We start from the raw sequence: 22696 nt of genomic DNA on the forward strand, positions 1-22696 counted from the left end.
AACAGGATTGAAAAGGTACAAATACATGTTTATGTCATGTTAGTAAAATGCATAAATATAGAAATTGCTGCAGCATATGCTATACATAATTATTTAGAAAGGAAATCTTGTTTGGGATATATTTGATTCCTTTTGTGAAATGTCCCTGCTTTTGTTGCAGTCTGAGTGATGAGGATTTTCACATTCATTCCTGTGGAATTATGTTTCTCTTGAGGCTCTTCAGATGGCTCAGCAGGGTGAGTAGTTGTACACAGAAGGAAGTTCCCCATTCTATACTGTGTGTATTGCTCATAGCTGGAACATCCGTTGGGTAACTGCAATTGGTCCCCATACTTCTTGGCTAAAAGGAAAATGCTGGGCAGTATTTTCTGTTCCTGACTGTTATCCAGCAAAGTGCATGTTTGGATTTTTGGGCTTTGCTATGATGCCCATCACCCCACCTCACCCCAAATAATATGTCTTGTCAGTATCCACATTGTTATGATCCCAGCTGATGTTACTGCTGGACATGTCAGATCTCAGAGCGAAACCTATCTTGACAGATCCTAGTGTTTTTTTGAAACCATGGAGATAAATTACTGAACAAATTCACAGGAGTCTGCTGGTGAACTTTTAACACAAAGAATGAAACATTTATTAACAAGAAAAAAGAACTGTAATACACCAGACAAAAAGATTGGAAAGATCTCAGTGCAAACACAAGAAAATGGTACAAATATTCATTATTCCTTCACCCCAACTATATCTTTACAGACTCATACAATTTCAGAAAGATAAGCAATTTACCATATCTATCTTATACTCTAATGTTCAGGGTAAGTACGTGGTACGTGTGAACCAATTGGTGAAATGTGGTCAGACACACCGCACTCCAACATAAATGACAGATGCGACCAAAGCAGATTCTTTGGGTTTCCCAACAGTCCACCCTGACATTCGTCAGACCTTGAGCCAACCAGTCTCACTGAAACTGTGTCTTTATTGCAAAGGTTTCCAACCTCCACATTTGAAGAACTTATCTTTGACTTCTCTCCAAAAGTCGCTCCCACTGTAACGGCTTCAGCGAGAATCCACCTCCAGGGTTTGAATCTCGCCTTCCAAGATTCCGTTCCCCTGGATGTCCACTTCACACTTCATCTTCCAAGCACACTTTCAGATCTTCAGCAATGCCAGGCAGAACGCCACTGCTCCAAAGGGTTAGCTTTGCCCCTACAGTCTGCAGCATGGGGTCACTAACCTTTGGCTGCCCTCTTGCATCTTCTGGGCTTCTCTTGCGCCCACTTTGCTTCCAGTCTGCTCCCTGCAGCTCTTTCTTTAACTTGGAACCCTTTTCTCTGCTCCTGTCATTTATCTTGACTCAGTGGGATCTATCTCCAAACTCTGTCTTTGGCCCTCCCTGGGACTATCTGCTGGGACCTCTTTCTGTCCCGATCCATGCTTTGGGACCTTCTCCCTGTCCCCCTCCCTGTCTCCCTGCTCCCTGTGACACCATCTCTCGAATGGCGTTCCAGTTCCAGGTCACCTGACCTGCAGTTTCACACTGTTTCACTTCTTTGCTTCCTTTCCTTCTGTGAATGTGCACAGGGCCAATTCCCAGACTGAAGACTTGAAAATAAATTAACTGTGCATGTGCCAGCCAGCGCATGCACAGGAAATCCGAGTTCCCAACCTAAAGACAGTAAAAGACACCAACTGCGCATGTGCAGTCACTTTCCGGCTGGCACATGTACAGAAGGTCTGAGGCCCACTGGGAACTGGAGTTTCCAGCCTCCGATTGCTGATCTAAAGCTAAGGTAAGTCTTTTGGGTTTCCTAACAACATGAAGGAATTTGAGCAATTAGCTAGGGAACCAGAGGGCAAACAGGTTGGCAACATCTTCAAGAGGGGAAGAGAATTAGCAGAGAGTATTTGTGAGGAAGAAAACTTTTATTGTGTCATTTTATTTTAAGTATTCCCCTGGAGCAGGGCCTGAATGCCTCACAATATTACTTTCTAGCACTTGCTTCCTCGGTGCTATTGCAATTATAATGCTTCTATTGGCTTGGTAGCATTTGTCACTTTAGAGCAGTAAAAGTCAACAGCACTGAGTTATATTGTACTTCTCACACTCCCATCTACTCAAAGTCCTGCTCATTGGTATCCGACTGCAACTGTTATTTTTCATGTCAGAAAAGAACAGAAGGACAGTCACTCTTCTCTAACGTTATAAGCAAAGTGCTGTATATTTGCTGGATATTTATTAAACTTTGACATTTAGCAAAGCCTAAGTAGGATGATGTACTACCTCCTTCAGATATAAACCCCCAACCAGGATTCTAACTAATTCTGTTGCAGTACAATTGTACTGCTGACCTTGAACTACTGTGATATGAAAACACAACACAGCAAAGATAACTGTTTAAAATAATCTACCCAGAGGCAGAGATGATTGAATTATTTAAAATACAATTAGATATGCAATACTGTGATATGAAGTACAAGAATCTTTAAGGAAGTGTATATTAAACTGTTATCAGTCACTACCACCTTGACAGGATGTGATGTATTAGCCCCATCTTGTAACTTGTAAGTTAGTCTACAAACAGCAGGGCTAGAGATCTGATGTACTATTTTTAGCCTCCTAGTTAACTCTGTGCAGTTTTTATCTTCAAATAAAGGGGACCAACATTATTGCTTTACCTATCTGTGTCACATGATTGGTACATTTACACCAAAGAAAAGAATGTAACATGGTGGCAGCAAGGTTTTGATGATTTGATTGAGAAATCAACCCTTCATACTCAGCAGAAGAAAAATTGGTGTGAAAGTGAAACATCTATCAAGACTCGTTGTTTGTAAGTGATTCTGCAGCTCTGTAGGAATCCTATACTCTGTACCTTCATTTTAGGACATGGTTGCACCTCACTCCAGCCAGCTGCCAGCAGTTCCCGGTAAGGTTGTTCAAATTTGGAAAAGCTGGAATAGTAGAATACTTGCTGCAAAGTTTAAGCAACAGCAGAAATTAAGTGGCTGACTTTATAAAGTCTAACTTTAAGCAGAACTCACAAACAGGAGAGACTCCATTACTGCTGCTTACAACCCCTGCAGGAGGTCTGGGGAAGTCATAACACTAAAGGCTGGGCTAGAAAGTAGAATCTATTCAGTAATAGCTCCTAACAGCCAGAAGAAGCCTGTAAAAAAAAGTACTTTTCACTGTTTGCTTTTATCTTTGAAGCCGTGCAGCCATTTTTATGCCTAAGTCGCTGCTTTGTGGGCAGAGTTTAGAGTTAACCCAGGAAAAATCAGAAAGAGCTCAACAGTCATGCAGCAGCCATGACAAGATAAGGCAGTGGCCCATAAAAGTACTGCAACTCAGAGTTAAATTAACTTTAGAAAAGCTGTCAAAAGAGCCTGAATAGCTGTCAACAGCTCCAGATAGCATTAACGATCCTGCAAAAAGCTAAAATGTGTCCACAAAATTTCCAACACTCAACTGGAAGGCAATGGCCCACCTATCCAAGTTTATGCTGTCCTGACCACACATAGAACTGTATTTTCTGGACCACAATATTTCCAAACCAAATAAACAAGTGATTAAAATTAAAATGGTTTGCAATGATAGCCACCACAGGTTGAACACGTTAGGCCTGTCTGATGACCATCTTAAAAGTCCAAATAAAAATGGTCAACACTCAAAGATCAATTGAACATGAAGTTCAACTTCTGAATACACTGCCTGGAATTCATGGGCTGAATTTTCCCCCCATCGGGGGGGGTTGTGCGGGGCGGCCACCCCTCCAATCGGCGCCCCCAATCGGGGACGCGCCACCATTTCACCTGGGCAGACCAATTAAGGTCTGCCCAGCGTGACGCTTGCCCGGAATTGCTGAGCCCTCCCTGTGTGGGCAGGGTTGGAGGGGGGTGGGGGGGGGGGGGGGGGGGGGGGGGTGGGGGTGTGGGGGGGAGCGGTGGCGTGGGGGATTCCCTTTTAAAACACGTTCCCTCGTCTGACATGTGACACTGTCACATGAGCTGGAACATGTGAAAGAATTATTTTTTAAATATTTATTGACTTTTAAAACACTTCATGGAACCTCATCCCGCCCGTGAAAAATGCAAAGGCCGCCTGGGCTCTTCGCCTGTCCGCCAACCTTAAGGTTGGATGGGCAGCTCAGCTAATTGAATTAATTACTATTTAAATGGCCTTAATAGGCCTTTGACAGTTCGGCGGGTGCGTAGCCAACTCGGCTGCGTGCCCGTTGAACTGAAAATCTAAATGAAGCGTGGTGATGTCGGGACGCCTGCCTGACCCCACCGCGCAGCATTTTTGCATCAGCAAGCAGAACCCAATCCCGCTTGCCAACTGGAGAATTCTGCCCCATGTCTCTAAGTAACAACCAACAGAGACCATTGATCAATTCACAAGTAGATGCAGAAACAAGGGGCGGGATTGTGACTTCACAGCAGCAGAGCTAGCTACGTAATAATTGAGCTTGTGGTAGATTTACGAAACAAGAACTTACCTTAATCTGGATGGAGACCGAGGACTCCGTTTCCCGGCAGACCCAAGAGTTCTGGGCATGTGTGGAGCACAGCAAGGTCACAGTCTCCATTCTAGCTTGTTTTTTGTAGTTAACGGACTCAGCCATCCAGAACATCGGGTGTGCACCTGTGTGGTGCGAAACTAGGATTATGGCACCCAGGTTTGACCCCATAACAGGGGGGCATTCCAGGCCTGAGAGGAGGGAGCCCAGAGAGGAGGGGGGGCTACCCAGGGAGAGGGACCACTGTGGAAGGAGCCATTGGGAAAAGACCACCGGGAAGAGACCACTGGTAGGAACCACCAAGGAGAGAAATTACTTAGGAGAGGAACAAAGAAAGAGGCTCCAAGCAGCAAAATTGCTGCCGTTGGCAGTGTCCAGCTAGTGAGGGCTTGGGAGATGCCCTGGAGAACTGAAAAGGCAGTGAAAGGTTGGTACCTCCATGCTGCAGGCTGTTGAGGCGAAGGTAACTCTTTGGAGCAGTGGTGTTCTGCTCAGCTAGGCTGAAGAGCTGGAGTTGTGCCCATAAGTCGATGTTGGAGTATAGCTTTGTGAATCCTATGGAAGACAGTCTCAGGAGATAAGATTGAATCATCAGGACGTGTGCAGGAATTGAGGCAGTCTAAATTGGAGTGAATTTTGAAGGAATTTAGAGGCTAGATCTTTGAAGGTGAAGCCTGAAAATTCCTCGTGTGGGAGACAGAGTTTAAGAAATTGTGTAATTCAAAGTTGCCACCGATATCTAGGTGATTTGATGAGAAATCCATGGGATAAGTCTTGGTTGCATCTGCCATTTATTGTGCAGTCTATTGTATTCAACTACAGTTGGCCTGTTAATTCACATGTATCTCATGTTGATCTGAATGTTAGAGAATAAACCAGATATTGTAAATTGTTTTACTTTTTTGAATTTGTATTGTAAAATTTATTTTATTTGTTCAAAAACATTGGTATCTTGTTGTTTTATCCTGTCAATAAGTACCTCAAACTTTGTCTACTTTAAACAAATGTTACTGGTCCCTAACTGTGTCATACCAAAAATTTGGGGGCCTGTCCAGGATCAGAACAATAGCATCTCCCCCAATGGAAGCACTACAAAAAGACCTCTTGAACCAACTGAAAGGTTACACTGTGGATGCACAACGACAAAGCGAATGCAAGCATGATGTACTGGGGAGGTGGTGGTGTAAAGGTATTGTCACTTGACTTGAGATCTGGGGTAATGGGCTAGGGTTTGAATCCCACCAAAGTAAAATTTGAAATTGAATTCAATAAAAAATCTGGAACCAGAAGCCTATTGATGACCTTTGTTGATTGTTGTTAAAACCCATAAGGGGTTCACTAATGCCCTTTAGGGAAGGAAATCTGCTGTCCTGACCTACATGTAACTGAAATGGCCTAGCAAGCCATTCAGTTCTCAAGGGCAATTAAGGCTGGCCTAGCAAGTGGCACCTTCATCCCATAAACAAATTTAAAAAAACATGCTATTGGGTAGATAGCGTCTAGAGGGTTTGTAATTTGTCCACCACTGGCACAACAGCTAATACAGGTAAGTGTAGTAAGCAATGCAGGTGGTGCAATCTCAGACATTGCCCAGCTTTTATTGCTGTATGCAAGGCATGTGGCATCAGAGGACAGTCTATTATTAATATTTAATCATTTTGAAAGATTAAATATTTTCTCAGATTTCCTAACTGATAGATCTGAACAAAGCTATCTTTAAAAAAATGAAAATATACCAAGCAAAGAACTCTAATGCTTTTTTGTGATGGAGCCATAACATTTCACGTCTACAGTATTCAACATTCTAGCTTGGCTTGATAAGTGGCAAGTTACATCAAGTAAGGCATTTTCAAAGAGCGAGTCTAACCATCTTGAATTTCAGTAACATTACCATCATTGAATCCCTCATCATCAATATCTTCGGGATTACCATTGACCCATGGACGAGCATCTGCTGGTAAATACTGTGGCCTCAATAGCAGGTCAGAGACTGGGAATTCTCAAGTGAGTAACTCACCTCCTGATACCCCCAAGCCTGTCCACCATCTGCAAGGCACAAATCAGAAGTGTGATGGAATACAGCCAACTATTCTGGATGAGTGCAGCTCCAACATCAGTCAAAAGGCTCAACACTATACAGGACAAAGTAGCCCCCTTGATCGGCACCCAACCATCACCTTGAACATTCACTCCCTCCACCACTGGTGCATAGCGGCACAAGGTATCAGAAGCAGGAACTAGCTAAGTCAGTTTTGAAAACACCTTCAAAAACCCTTCACTTTGACTACTTAGAAGGACAAGGGCAGCAGACTCTTGGGAACACCACCATGTGCAAGTTCCCCTCCAAACCACACACCATCTGACTTGAAACTATGGCACCTAACTTCTGATATCCGGAGGGTGGTGCCCAGGAAGTACCCCAGAAGAAGTGCTGAGGAACTCAGCCCCTGGAAATCCCCTAGCACAAACCACAGGGAATTTTCCAGGAAGATCTAACTTCCAATGGGCACTTACCCTGCATTGGGAACCATCCGATATTCCGATTTAAATCGCAGACTTTGGATGGTTCTGACCGTACTATCAGAATAGTTACGCAGGATTAAAACCACTTCTAACTCCTAGGTAACTACAGTACTGACCCTCCCAACACCCCACAGGAACCTCCCGACTACCCCCCAACTTCCAACTACCCTCCTGACATACAGACTACTCCCCATCCACGAATATCCTCCCGACCCACCAATCAAATAACCCCACAGACCATCCACTGCCCTCCCAACCCCCTGACTACCCCCCACCCTCCCAACCACCCCTACTATCTCCCTACCCCCTGAACCCCCAACTACTCCCAATCCTCTTACTATCCCCATCCCCAAGTACCCCACTTCCCCAACTACCCTCCTGACACCCCTACTACAATCCAATCCCTAACTACACCTTCACCTCCCAAGTACCCCCGAACCCTGTCTGACCACCCGACCCCACTGACCCATGCTATCCCTGCAAAGACCACCTGACATTCTCGAACCATCCTACCTCCCGATTGGCTACCCAACTCCCCCCAGTTGACCATCCAACCCTCCACCCCCCCCACCCATCCTAACCACCCTCCCACCCCCCCATACTGACCACCCACAGCCACCCACCTCCCAGCCCAATCCTACTACCCACATATCTTGCACGCTTGCCTTTTCTCTGGCTTCTTCAAATGGCTGAACATTTAAAATTGCTTACTTTACTGCGGCTAGTGCCAGGGGCTGGCTTCCTTTGCTCTGAAGCTGCTGCACTCAAAACAAGGCCTCAGGAACCCACTGCACTGCCCTTTTCTCACCCAGCCCAAGTCAGAAGGTTAGGCAAAAAAGATGCAGCTGCATTCTAGTGCAAGTAAAAAGGAGCGGAGTGGCAATCCAACAGTGATTGCCACGCCTCGTTAGCTTTGGCCGTATGTCACCGTTCCTTCACTGTTACTGGGTCAAAAACCTGGAGCTCCCTCTCTAACAGCATTGTCAGTATACCTATACCACATGAACTGCAGTGGTTCGAGAGGGCAGTTCACCACCATCTTCTCAAAGCAATAAAGATGGGCAACAAATGCTAGCCTTGCCAGCTACACTCGTATACCAAGAATGAATTTTTTCAAAAGTATGCACAGGTGCAGGATAGTGATAAAAGTTGAAAAAGAGTTTCACAGAAACTTTGATTATTTGAAATCTGGCAAATGACCTTGAAAAGGAACACACAGCCAAGCAGCTAAGATGGAGGTCTTCAAACAGACTCTTCATTATACCAGGAGGTGAAAATTTCTGCTGTGTTCTCCTGATCTCCTAGTGGCACTTTGACAGAAGTTGACAGAAACCATACACCAACAACTATTTAGAGTCATCAAGCCAGAGAGTCATTATGGTACAGGAGGAGGCTATTCAGCCCATCAAGTCCATGCTGGCTCCCTGTAGAGGAAAGTCAGATGATTCTCCAGGCTAAATTTATGCTGGAGAAACCCTGCAGGAATTCGATACACTTGTATCATGGATAAAGTAAGCTTTCATCAGTGTTTTTAAAAGTTGTTCAGACAAAAACCCAACAATCATTCCTTACCACATCTCAGGGATTCATGAGTGGAAGCTTGAAGCCCTGTTTAAATTCAAAGCTTTTGCAATGGGACAGTCACTTGTATTCCATAAATGAAGGCGCATTCAAATGATCCTTCAACAGCTGTGAGCATGAAGCTGGTGTTCTATCAAACAAAACCAGAAGATTTCACTTAATTAGTGAGAGATTGGTCTGGAAGTTACTCCTGGCAGAAAGTTTAGAACTTGGAATCTTTTAAAAAGGCTTTCAATCCAGATATCATTATTTGTTCTGATTCTGAAATAAAACCACCAACATGAACATGTGGAGCTCACTTTGTATTGGTAGAAGGGATACAAGGAAAACTGCAATAGGAAACGAGAAGCACAATGCAATAAATAGATGCACTTAAAACTTAGCGAACTATCATCAGCGATACTTTTATTCGATTCAGAAATAGCATGTAGCTATACTCCCTGTTGTGTGTCAAGGGACAATAGTCTCAGATGCTCGTTGTTATGAAAATGGCTGCACAATCCAGGAATCAAAACAATGATCTAATTCCTCAGCACACTTGTGTGAGATTCATGACACCACCTCCAGGAGGCGATCTCACACCACTTAGACTCCTGATTAGAGCCAGTACAACTCTATATGGAAAGCTAAATGTTTAAAGTGCTTGTTTAGTCTATGGCCATTCAGGAGACGTTAGAAATTTGGGAGCTGAAATGTTTTGAACCCCACTCTGCTGTAGGTTTGAACGTTTTTGCCGACCTGTCCTGAATCCTGTCCACAAAGGCATCAGTATGAAGAACTACCTAGTGTTGTTGCTCTTCTAAAAAGATCAGGAAGCTTGGAGCTGCCTCACTTCCATTAGATTCTTTCAAGCAACCCTTGCATCATGCAGGTGTACTTTCCCCTGGCAAGAAAAGGTAGAAACGGCAGGAGATGTGGAAACATTGTCCTGCCAGTCCTGCCTCTTTGTGTGATGCCAAGATGGTTAGTAAATGTTACAAAAGGAGTGGAGCTCTGGTGAAATTGTGTCCCATCCAAAATCATCCCCTCATTCCACTTTCCTATTTCACAGATTTCATCTCCGATCTTTCCTCTGTTCTGAGAGAGTTGTATGTTACCACCCACACTCTTATCATATTAAAAATCAGCTGCCTGGGGAGCAAAGCTCTGCATCTGCACTCAAACACTAAAATGCATTGTTCCAGTGATGCTGAGCTCAGCTAACACTGAAATTGGTGTCTGCCAAGTGAGCATTTCAGTAAGGGATTCAAGTTTGAGACCAATTTAATATAACTATAGCCTTAAACATGACCTCATTTCACCACTTCCCACTGTTACATCCCAAGTGCTTTGGAGCTTTTACCCCTCAGTAAGGCCTAGGACAGAATTTTTTTTATAAAACCACCAATCCCAGAATTTAGATGCAGAACCATTAAGTGACAAGCATGACAGACTATTTCACGCTGAGAATTAGCTGTAAATCGAGTCTGATTCAGCAATGTGTCAGGTATGCCACAGGACCAAGGCGTTTATGATATCACCGATCCACCTCAGCCTCAATGAGTCAAACCACAGCAGGTAGGCAATCAAAAGGATTCAACTTAGGTCTCTAGGATTTCGAAATGTCTATTTAAAGCATCAATCTACAGCCAAGGAGACCTAAATTACATTAATTTCAGTATAACTGACAACTTTGCCTGAAACACAAGTGATGATTTATACAGTGTCATGTATTTACATAAGCAAAGTATGGGTAGCTGTTAACTACATGGATCTACATCTCTTTACACATGTGGAATTGAGATGTACGAAGCTTTTTTCTCTGCAGATTGCTTTAACCTTAACTGTGTCACCAATCTGTTAATGCTTCATTGACGCCACTGCTGGCAATTGTTAAGCTTTTGCAAAAATACTATCTTCTGTTTCCCTGCTATCAGGGGAAAAAAAAAATCACGTTGAAAATAAAAGATTGGATTTTTCAGACAAACATCGCTGCCTTCCTAAACCGGTTGTTATCTCACCCGGGGTGAATGGATGAACGTGTTAGAAATGAGCTACATCCCTTGCAGGATAACTGGTTGGCATTCCTTCAAAGGAAATTCTCTCAAAGTATTTAAATCTCAGTAATGGCACTCACAGTTATGATCTAGGGTGGTTGAAAACACTATTAAGAGGTCTTATGGTGCCCATTTGCATATGTACCTTGGATACAGGAGTTCCATTGAGAGCACTTGGATTGATGGGTCCATGACCTTATTAGCTCATGCACAGTGCACAGCAAAAGAGGAAATTGACACAATAGATGGAATTTTACAGCCCCATCGTGGTGGGGGAGGGGGTGTAAAATGCGGTGAGCCGTTCAAATGTCCATTGACTTTGGCGGGAAATTCCACACAATGATTGTGTTTGTTTTGGCGGACCCATGGAAGGGAAACAAGCTTAATGCTTTTTTGTCCAGAGGGACAAACGAAAAGATGTTTGTGATGAAGCTCCAGGGGAAAAAGCATCACGGACAGGATTTTTACCTTGTCGGGCAGGCATGGCTGGCAGGCTTAGGAGCGGCTGCGAAACCAACCACTGTCCACGACCGGGCCCTGACCACGATTTCACGCTGGCTGGCCAATTAACGGCTAGCCAGTGTGAATCGTGTGCTGAAACACTCAGCGCTGCCTGGGTGGGGGGGCATGAGGGCGAGCGCGGAAGTCAGCGCATGCATGCGGGTGCACACATAGAAAGCTCCCTGAAGGCACAGAGCTGCCTCAAGGAGCTGAAGATTTTTAACATTACAAATAAAGAATGGTAAAATAAGGAAAACACATCCCCTCATGTGACTCTGTCACATGAGCAGGGACGTGTTAAAGATGAGTTTTAAAAGTTTTTATTTTTTTAATAAATCACTGGTTGAAACCTCATCCCGCTTGTGGATGAGGTTTCACAAAAATTGCAAACGGCCATTTGGCCTTTTTGTCCGCTCGCCGACTGGAAGTTTGGACAGGCTGGGAAAAATTAAATTAAATTAGTTAATCAATGCTCTTAACAGCCCTCTTAACTGTCGGCAGGCGCGCTGCCGACTCCCGTGTGCGGCCATCAACCGAGAGATCAGGCAAGTGCGCGATGGCGTTGGGACACTCACCCGATGTCATCATGCACCATTTTTCTCCCATTCGGGTCGGTTGCACACCCGTCCAATGAGAGAAAAACTTCTGCCCCATGAGTCAAAACAGGCAGCTCGACAAGATCCACAGAGAAACAAACCAACTGAGGCAGAAATGGTGTTTCAAACCAGCCCGCATCAAGCAGTTGTGAGCCTGTAACCGGACTGAATCGTGAAGAGTAAAACAGAGGACTCCCTTGGAACAACAACTTTTATATGTTTCTGTGTTCAAATTATATGTCCCTTACTGCTTCTCAGCACTTTGCTAAGTACCAAATATGGAGGAATATGCATTCAGGACTCTATGGACATTAACCCCTTCCACACTCATCAGGAAGAATTTTCCCATTGGTGTTGCAGGGGCGGGCCCCACAAGTCCGCGTGTAAAATGACGCGCGGTCATGTCCAGCGAGCGTCCAAACGTCACCATGCACTATCGCGATATTTCATTGGACGGACGCACGATGATATCCGTTGTGCCCCAACCATTAATTAACTGGCCACTTAAGGTCCTTGACTCACCAGTCGAAGCCGATTTTTCGGCGCCCATGCAATCTTTGGGTCGGCACGCGGGCAGGCGGGTAGGATACAATTGTATAAACCTCATCCATGGGCGGGATAAGACGTTCGCGAGTGTGCTCTCTCAAGTATTGATTTTTCAAAGTTATTGAAACTTGCCTGTGTGATCAGCAATACTTCAAAAGGCATACCAGCTTCTTTGTCTGGACTCTTAACCCTCAGGTCAGCACTCTGCAGTGAGGAATCTTTTTAGGGCCTGCAGGTCTCTGGAGGCCTTCCCATAGCCTGGGAATGGGAGCTGAACTGTCCACTGGAGGCAGCTCCTCTGAGGAGGAAGGGAGAGCTAAAAGAGGGAGGAGGTCAGGAGTGCACATTCAGCCTCCAGGGGAGCCACTTTGGGAGGACAGGTGCAGGCACAAGGGACACAGGGCCAAGAGGTAGACCAAGGCAGAAGGGGACACAGGAGACACCACTGTCCTGCTGCCAGGGTATACAGGTGGCAAAACAGCTACCTCAATATGACTGAGGTGCAGTGGTGAAGGAGGCTCCATTTCTCAAGGGAGACAGTCAACTATATCTGTCAGATGATTGGGCCTGAGGTCTCCTCTAACTGCATGGGTGGACATCCCATGCCAGTGGCTCTAAAGGTCACAGCTGCCCTCAAATTCTATGTCTCTGGCTCCTTCCAGGAGTCAGTGGGTGATCTTTGCGGTGTCCAATCAGCTGTCCACACTTGTGTCAAGCAGGTTACAGAAGTTCTGTTCAGACATGCATTGACCTTCATCCACTTCCATTGGGACCAGGCAAGCCAGACACAGCGAGCCAGAGGCTTTGTGGTGATTGCTGGCTTCCCCCGTGTCCAGGGTGCTATAGACTGTACACATGTGGCCATCAAGGCACCAGCAGGTGAGCCCGGTGCCTTCATCAACAGGAAGGGTTTCCACTCCATGAACATGCAGATAGTGTGTGATCACAGGATGCTGATTCTACAAGTCTGTGCAAGGTACCAGGCAGCTCCCACGATGCCTACATCCTCAGACACTCCCAGGTGCCGGGGCTCTTCAGTGCTCCAGCCCGGCTTGATGGATGGCTGCTGGGTGACAAGGACTATCCCCTCAGAAGGTGGCTCATGACGCCTCTCCACCATCCAAGAACAGAAGCTGAGCAGCGGTACAATAGGAGCCACGGCTCCACAAGGGCTGTGGTGGAGAGAGCCATCGGTCTTCTCAAGATGCGCTTCCGATGCCTGGACTGCTCAGGGGGTGCACTCCAGTACCCCCCAGATCATGTCTCAGTGATAGTGGTAGCATGCTGCACTCTCCACAATCTTGCGCTGGAAAGGTGGGACGCAGTGGACGATGAAGACGTTGACGCAGTGTCTGCGGCTGCACACGCTGAGTCCAGCAGTGAGTCTGAGGATGAGCATGAACAGGGAAATGCTGAGGGGGTAGACGGTGACCCGGGCATACTGCAGGGAGACAGGGGACACCCGGGAGGCTTTAATCCAACAAACCTTCAGCTAGCACACTACAGATGGACCTCCAGGACAAGCCTGGGCTGTAGGCTCCATACTCGATACCTAAGTGCAAAATCTGCCAGGTTAGGAACAGTAACTAAGGGCCTTGTTGATAAAGCTGAATGTCCCACAAAGCACTCCTCACATTTTTGGAAACCATACACATGCAGAAGAAAAGAGGCATCCTGAGCCATGGTCACATGTCTGAATTTAATACCACAGGCAAAGAAACTTAATGAAACGAAATGACAAGGGTGTTTCAATTCAAAGCAAATCATAAAGACCTCATTCTCGGGCCAACTCAAAATCACCAGTGAAAAACCCGTGGTGTGCCTAAGGTGCCTTATGTTTCTGAATGCTACGTCCTGGTGCTGCCCCATCACTCAGACTGGCATCTGAGACAGCCTGCTGACTCTGCTGTCCTGTTGGCCTCAATGAGCTTGGCAGTTGTCCTATGGCCCGTGGAGCCTGCGCTGGCCCCAGCTGGGAGGGATGTGCCAGTTCTACAGCTGGCATCTCCCCAGTCATCACAGCCTCACCAGATGCTATGATCACTGGGAGAGGGATGGAGGAGCTACCGCCCTCATCCGAAGCGCCCTGAGAGGTGCCCGCAGAGACGACAGGCAGCTGCTGCGCCGGCATGAGGTCGCTTCGGACCTCCCTGCTCACCGTAGATGGATGGGCACTGAGCTGGGAAACTTGGTGCCCACACCATCTCATCCTTCCATAAGTAATGGTCAAGCCATGTTGCAAAATTAAATCACTGAACATTCAGCAGTGCTATTACTGTTGGGAGGACAATGCTGACCTCACTGCTGGGCATACGTACCTGGCTGTGGCACCCCAGCCTCACCGACACGAGTGGGCCTGGGTGCGTGGCGCCTCTCCAAATCCAGGGCCTCCTGCTCGGAATGGCTGCGAATGGCTCACTGCACCTGGCCACCTCCAGTCCTCACACGCTCTGCAGCATTATGAGCATTCTTCTCCTGAAAATGAGAGAAGAGCATTGATTTGTGAAAATTGTACATGGATTCTCTTTGCGCACGGCCCAACCCAACCAGAGTGGAACATATCAGGGCTCCAATGCCTCCTCATCCAGCAACTGCTGAACACTCACACAAAGGAGCTAGGCCTGTTCTCCACCCCCCCCAACCCCTTGACCACACGCTGCCTACATCACATTAGGCACCACACGGTATATCCTTCTATAGCAAGGAGGCGCAAGCACGTGGAGCACAGAGGGCAGCAGATGGTTCATTGCCACCCCACCTTGACGCTCCCCTCCCAGCATCTCATCACCCTGACTTGGACATGTCCTGCAGTTCAAACACAGCATCTAGGTGCAGCTCCTCCAGGTTGCCCCCAGACCAGTCATGTGGGTCTCAGTGTACCACATGCTGTGGGTGCAGAACCCATTTCTTCAGCACCCTCTCAGGCTGACCTCGGCATGGGCAATATCTGCTGGCCCACCCAGTGAAGGACACACGCTGTCAATGATTGAATGCAGCCACTACACTCAGACTTGGTGGGGGGGGCAGGGGGGCCAGCAGGAGGGAAAGCTGACCTGCTGGGTTAAGTGTCCAACGCTAACATTATCCTCAGCCTTCCAGAATGCAACAAGTTGTTGAAGCGCTTGCGACACTGGATCCAGGTGCACCACATCACATTGTGGGAGCTCAACACCTCTACCGCTCCCTCCCGGGCACATTTCATCATGTGGGGGAGGGGGCCTCCTCTTCCTGTCCTGAGGAACCAGCACCTCCCGCTGTGCTGCCACCTCCTCGAGGAGGGCAGTAAGGCAGTCATTGGAAAAACAAGGGGCACACTGGCCCCCCGCCCTACCCTCCAGCCTGGCCTGTCCCAGTGGCCTATCCTCCGGCCTGGCCTGTCCCAATGGCCTATCCTCCGGCCTGGCCTGGCCTGATGGCCTACCCTCCGGCCTGGCCTGCCCCGATGGCCTACCCTCTGGCCTGGCCTGCCCCAATGGCCTGCCCTCCGGCCTGGCCTGGCCTGATGGCCTACCCTCCGGCCTGGCCTTCCCCGATGGCCTACCCTCTGGCCTGGCCTGCCCCAATGGCCTGCCCTCCGGCCTGGCCTGGCCTGATGGCCTACCCTCCAGACTTGTGTCACCTCCATTGCTCCTCAGCAGACCCCTTCACCCAGCCATTGTGAGCAGCCTTCCCAAGGCTGCCAGGCCTTCCTTTATACAGGCTGCCGGGTCGCCATTGGACCCGGTGGGCTGAGGGTGCCCCCCCACCGCCTGCCCACTCCCGCTATGCACGGGAGTCGTGAAGTACACTGGACAGGCCAATGTAAAATGGTGGCGCGGACCAGATCACGAGTGGCGATCGTGTCCCCATTCCACTCCCGCTTCCCACCCCCACCACCCCCTCCACCCCCCCCCGCCATCAAGAAAATTCTGCACATAGGGTGGAATTTTACACCAGTGGGATTTTACGGGTTCCCCAAAATCAATGGACTTATGAGCAGCTCGCCCATCGCTGTGGGGCAGTAAAAGTCCGCCCATAGTCTTCCCAGAGGAAGACCACCTACCACCTTTTCTGAATCTTTCTCAAGCTGAAGACTTGATTTTTTTCCACTTGTGTGGGAATCCAAAACTAGAGATCAAAAATATAGTCACTAATAGATCCAATAAGGAACTCAGGACAAACTTCTTTACAGAGAGTGGTTAGAATGTGGAACTTGCTATCACATGGCCTCATCGAGGCAAATATAGATGTATTTAAGGGAAAGCTGATAAATGCATGAGAGAGAAAAGAATATAAGTGTATGCTGATAAGTTTTGGTGATGTAAGGTGGGAGGAGGCTTGTGTGGAATATAAATGCTGTCATGGACAGTTTGGGTTGAATGGTCTGTTTCTGTGCTGTAAATTCTACTTAATTCTATGAAAAATATACAAACCAAATGAGAAAACGGAAGTAACTCCTAAGTCTCTATGTGTGTGTGTGTGTGTGTGTGTGTATTTCTGTATAAATGTATGCCAATTGTTTTAAAATAATGTTTATCTATTTATTCATGAAATATGGGTGTCACTGGCTATACCAACATTTATTGCTCTTCCGTGATTGGCCTTGGTGAGAATGTATATTGTATCAAATGAAAAATGTTGACGCTGAGCAGGGATGAGGTCATTTTATCTTTCGAGGTTTCTACACTCTCCAACCCTCCCTTCCAATGATGTTCTTCCTTTAAAGCAGCCTTGCTTTTTTTAGTCCTACGTAGCTCAACCAGAGAGCTCCGGTGGATATGTAGACATTGATTTGGATTTAATTTGCAATTTTGCACAAGATTGGAAGGAAAGGATTTCAGTTTTCTACTTGTAGTGAAACTGTAAATGTGAATACAAAGAACACATTGCAAGTAATAAACATCAGATCTCTTCCTTCGTAGGATGTAACAGGAGAGAAAAACCAAAAGGACATATGAGTTGTGAATGCGACTGAACATTGTGCAATCATCAGCAAATATCCCCACTTCTTACTTTATGATGGAAGGAAGGTCATTGATGAAGCAGCTGAAGATGGTTAGGCCTAGGACACTACCCTGAGGAACTCCCGCAGTGATGTCCTGGGACTGAGATGATTGACCTCCAACAACCACAACCATCTTCCTTTGTGCTAGGTATGACTCCGACCAGTGGAGAGTTTTCCCCTTCATTCCCATTGATTACAATTTTGCTGGGGCTTCTTGATGCCACTTGATCTAATGCTGCCTTAATGTCAAGGGCAGTCACTTGCACATCCCCTCTTGAGTTCAGCTCTTTTGCCCTTGTTTGGATGAAGGCTATAATGAAGTCTGGGGTTGACCCTGGTGAAACTGAAACTGAGTGTCAGTGAGCAGGTTGTTGCTGAGTAAGTACCGCTTGACAGCACTGTCGAATACACCTTCCATCATTTTGCTGATGAGTGAGAGTTCACTTATGGGGTGGTAATTGGCTGGATTGGATTTGTCCTGCTTTTTGTGGACAATTTTCCTCATTGTTGGGTAGATGTCTGTGTTGTAGCTGTATTGGGACAGTTTGACTAAGCCCATAGCTTTTGCTGTATACAGCTTCTTCAGCCATTACTTGATATCACATGGAGTGAATTTAATTGTCTGTAGACTGGCTCTAGGATGGAGGGGAGATCTGGAGGAGGCCGAGATGGTTCATCCACTTGGTATTTCTGACTGAAAATGGGTGCAAACACTTCAGTCTTGTCTTTTGCACTTATGTGTTGGGCTTCCCCACCATTGAGGATGGGGATGTTTTCGGAGCCTCTTCCTCTGGTTAGTTGGGTTTAATTATCCATCACCAGTCAAGACTGGATGTGGCAGGATGGCAAAGCTTTGATCAATGTTGAGGAATCCCAGCACCACTCCGTCCCAATTGTGTATTACTGTGCCACCTTCTCTGGTGGGTCGTACCTGCTGGTGGGACTGGGCATGCCCAGGGATGGTGAGGGAGGCTGTGCGTACTTTAGAGGTTATCTTAGAGGTGGGATCGACACGTAGTGAGATACCAGGCACAGGGTGCCTGCAGTCAGGCTGGGTGAAAGGGTGACACAGGTGCCAGCTCACTGAACCATGATGCCGCACAGAGGTTCTAGTCCAGAGGACACAGATGAGGTGTTAAGAAAATGGCTGATGGGTTTGCAAACAGAAATATTTGGTGCATTTGCAGGCATGCCAGAAAGCTTGCAGTCACTGACAAGGAGGTTAGAAGAGTCCAGCACTAACCTTGCACAGGGTTTTATGCAGAGCTTGAAGTCCATTTTTTCCAGTGTGGAACTTTTGATGTACCCCATTACCACACCTTTAGACCCAGCCATAGTGCGGCATCTAATGGCCAATATCTCAGCTTCCACTGCAGCACAAACAGAAGCCACCCAACGTTTGAATGCTGCAATGAAAGCTCAGACTGAAATCATACAAGCTCAGACTGCTGCCATCATATCTCGGATATTTGTGTTCATAAGGGTGTGCAGGGCATTGCAGGAGTCCAGCAATCTGTCCTCCAGAAGATTGCTAGGATTGCTGAGGCACCGCTTTGGGAGAGTGGCAGTGATTCTTTGCTGTTCAGGGTGACACCATTTCTCCTCCCAGCACTGCCATTCCTCTAGTGCCCTTACGTTGAGTGTCAGCCAGCCAGCACATACAGTTGCCACTTATGCTAAGGTGATGCAGTCCAAAGCCGGACCTTCTCGGGTCAGAGCTGGTCAAGGTCACCCAGCAAGGTCATTTGCAGACCCACTCCATTGAAAGGCAGCAGCCTTCCACTGGCCATGCTGAAGCCACTGGGGTAGCACCGTGGAGGAACACAAGACCAGGCAAAGGCACATGGAAGACAGGTACCAAGGGAATGCACAGGGGCAATTCATTGACTTAGATATGGAACATTGGATGATTTGATTGATAAAGTTGCTTTGGAACCTGTGCTATGCTGTGGCTTTTATTTTGTTGTTATGGCTAAGAGGACACTGTGGTGGTCAGTAACAGAGGGAGGCCAGGTGTGGGATTTTTGGTGAATGGGGAATTGGGTTGAGTTCATTGGTATTGCAATTGTATAAGTCACTTACACATGGCCAGGCCAGAAAGGAGGTTCCCTCGCCTCCCTCCCCTCTGCACCTCCTCTTCCTCCTCCTCGTTTGTTGTGGTGTCTCAAATAAATTTGGCACAGTGAACTGGTGCAGATTTTGGAGCTGTTAGCTGCTTCAGCCTGGAAGAGCCAATGCAGTGAAGTTCAAAGCCATGTTCCTCTTTACAGCCGCTGCCTATGCCCTGCTATGAGGCTACAGGTCTGTCTGAAACAGATGGCAGATTTCTGAGAGTACCACATGCCATTGTGAGCTGAAGACATCACCCACACTGCTCCCGCTGAAGTTGAGAGTTGCTCCCAGAAGACCCTGGTCGAATGTGGCCTCATGCTGAGAGCCCCATTTCCCCTCTTTCTCCTCCCCCTCAGGCTTCTTCCATATCTTCTCTCCTCATTCTCCCTGTCATGCCACAGAGCAAGGCAGACAGAAACTACAGCACCAATGATTGGGAGCAAGTGATGTGAGCAGAACCCTTGAACTGAGAACCTGGTGCCATGCCACTTCCTGCAGACTTTCTCAACGTTAAGTGTGGAACAAGACTCCAAACGCCTGATGGAGCAACAGCCAGTAGAAATCAATCAGCAACTAACCTGAAAGTACTTGAGGGTCCAGTTAAAACGCATCGGTGGAAGGTCCTTCCTGCTGTGGAACGTAGGTTCAGTTATGCGAGGTTAAAGATAGGACATTAACTGGAGCATTGAGGTCATAAAAGGCACTGCTCGAATCAAATCAATGTCACAGTCTGCTTACTGCCAATATGTTTGGCTCACGCTCCCAGCACCAATGTGACCTACCGGAATGGCATCTGATGTGGCATAGATGCCATTTTGAGCCCAAAATGGCGCCTATAGAGCTAAAAATGCGCAACTGAATTTTGTGGCCAAAGTTTTTGGCTTTTTTTGGAAGACCTTGAATCAGTAACCTTTTATTCCCTCATAAGCACAGAGCAAATCATTAATCTCAGTAAACAAACACAAGTGAAAGACTGACACCTCGTTCCATCATTACCTTTCACTGTGAAACGGTTCTGTTACTGTTCCCAAGGGAAGCATTTTTTTAGAAATGTGTTTACTGTTACAAACCTGGATCTGGATGAATCGGAGAAATCAGCTTTAATTGTAACAGCAATACTTCTGAAAAGCTGCGTGGCGACTGACTCAATGGCCAGAATTTTACGTCCCAAGGTCGGGGGCGCACCCAACCCGAACGCAGGTAAAATTGCGTGAAAAGACATTGGGCGAGCGTCCCGATGTCATCGCATGTGCGTGCAATATTGTGATTGGTGGGCCGCATGGCAGTCGGAGCAGTGCCCGCTGACAATTAAAGGGCCAATTAAGGCCATTAAAAAGCCTGCGATTTTTAGCTCGTCAAACGGGCAAAATGGATCAGCAGAATTCATGCTTTTATCATTTCCTCATCCACAGGCAGGATAAAATCTTTGCTGTGGGACTACAGAGTTGTCCCAGAGTTTCTTGGCATCTCATTTGATTGTCAAGCCTGCCTTTCAGCATCTCGGGTCCTCATCTTTCCTTGAAGGTTCCCCAGAGTATTGCAGCTCAGCTCTCCTTCATTTTCAAGGCATTGCCCCTCTGCATCCCATCTAATGAGGAGAGTGTATTCCGCTGGTGGAACCTCCTCTGAAGAGGAAGAGAGGGGCAGGAGGGAGAGGAAGCCAGGTGGGCACGGGCCGTGTCTTAGGGACAGACTTTAAGAGGAGAGACAGGGACTCAGTTGGTGTAGGGCCAGCAGGGAGGCCAAGGCGGGAGGGCATGTCGAAGACGCCACCTCCAACAGCTAGAGTGTTCAGGCAGTGCTCCAACTAACTCCAGATGTCCGAGGTCAAGTGCCACAGGAGGCTTCACCTCTCCAGGGACACAGAAACAGCAATATGTCACGTGATAGGTCCGGAAATTGCTCCAGCTGCGTGGGTGGACACCCCATGTGGTGGCTTTGATGGTCACAGTGACCCTCAACTTCTATGCCTCCAGTTCTTTTCAGGGCTCAGTGGGGGATCTGTGCAGCGTTTCTCAATCAGCTGCACACAGATGTGTCAAGCTCGTGACTGATGCTATCTTTAGACACGTCCGCACGTTCATCCAATTCCAGACAGATGAGGTGAGCCAGGCAGAGAGAGCACAAGGTTTCACGGTGGTGGCTGGTTCCCCTGTGTTCAGGGTGTAATCGATGCACTCATGTGGCCATCAAGCTCCATCTGGTGAGCCAGGAGCTTTCGTAAACAGAAAGGGGTTCCACTCAATGAATGCTCAGATCGTCTGTGACCACAGGACACAGATTCTCCAAGTTTGTGCCCGTTACCCTGGGAGCTCACACGATGTTTACATCTTGTGGCACTCACAGGTACCAAGGCTGCTCGTGGCTCCCGCACGAGTGGATGGATGGCTCTTGGGTGACAAGAATTATCCCTTGACCCCACTCCCTCACCCAAGAACTGAAGCCGAGGAGAGATACAACAGAGTGGTGGTGGAGAGGACTATCAGGCTGCTGAAGACGTGCTTCAGATGCCTGGACAATTCAGGGGAGCATTGCAGTATCCACCAGAGTGCATCCCCATCATAGTCGTTGCAACCTGGCTCTGGCAAGGGAGGACTCACTGGAGGCTGAGGAAAGCAAGGCAGCTCCACAAGCCATGGAGGAAAAGCCTGGGGAGGTGCAGGGTGAGGACCTCGAGGCAGAGGACAGGAACTTTCATGGAGGCAGGCACACCAGGGATGCTCTGATCCAGCGAACCTTCCAGCAGGCATCCAAGGCACCGATGCATCATCAAGCCAATGGCATTGTCTCCTTTGCTAACAATCAATAAATGTCAGCCCAACCCAGAATGCCAGCACCACACAACACCATACTTTTACAAGCCGGTGCTGCATCTGACACATATTCATACCATCCAGACAACTCAGCCCATTTATGTTAAGTAAATTGTTTATGGTACTTAAGTGTCCATCCCTAAGACAAAAGTGAAAAAAAAAACACAACAAATGTTCCCCGTGACACACCCCTGTTGTGCTCACGGTGCCTTCAACTTCCGTTTGCACGGGCTGTGTCTTGGTGCCCATGCCCCTCCTTCACTGACAGTGGTGTTGGAGGTAGCCTGCTGACTCTGCTATCTTGGTGGCCCCGGTGACCTTGGCGGCCGTCCTTGGGCCACTGGTGCCTTGGAGGTGAATCCAGCCCCGTAGCTGGGCACTCCTCAGTTGTTGTGGTATCATTAGATGCAGGGCCACTGGCAGAGGGGCAGGGGAGCTGTTGCCCTCATCCAGAGTGCCCTGGGTAAAGCCCAAAGAGATG

General features: G+C 47.5%; 1 long non-coding RNA gene across 2 annotated transcripts in view; it reads left to right on the plus strand.

The window, feature by feature from the left end:
- The first annotated feature begins 12219 nt into the window (after positions 1-12219).
- Positions 12220-22696, plus strand: part of LOC121294012 — a 52060-nt gene continuing 41583 nt past the window's right edge. For both annotated transcript variants that reach the window (XR_005946675.1, XR_005946676.1), the window contains exon 1: positions 12220-12341. This is a non-coding gene — a long non-coding RNA (uncharacterized LOC121294012). The remainder of the gene's footprint in view (positions 12342-22696) is intronic.

Source organism: Carcharodon carcharias, chromosome 23, assembly GCF_017639515.1.
Source record: "Carcharodon carcharias isolate sCarCar2 chromosome 23, sCarCar2.pri, whole genome shotgun sequence".
Taxonomy (NCBI): domain Eukaryota; kingdom Metazoa; phylum Chordata; class Chondrichthyes; order Lamniformes; family Lamnidae; genus Carcharodon; species Carcharodon carcharias.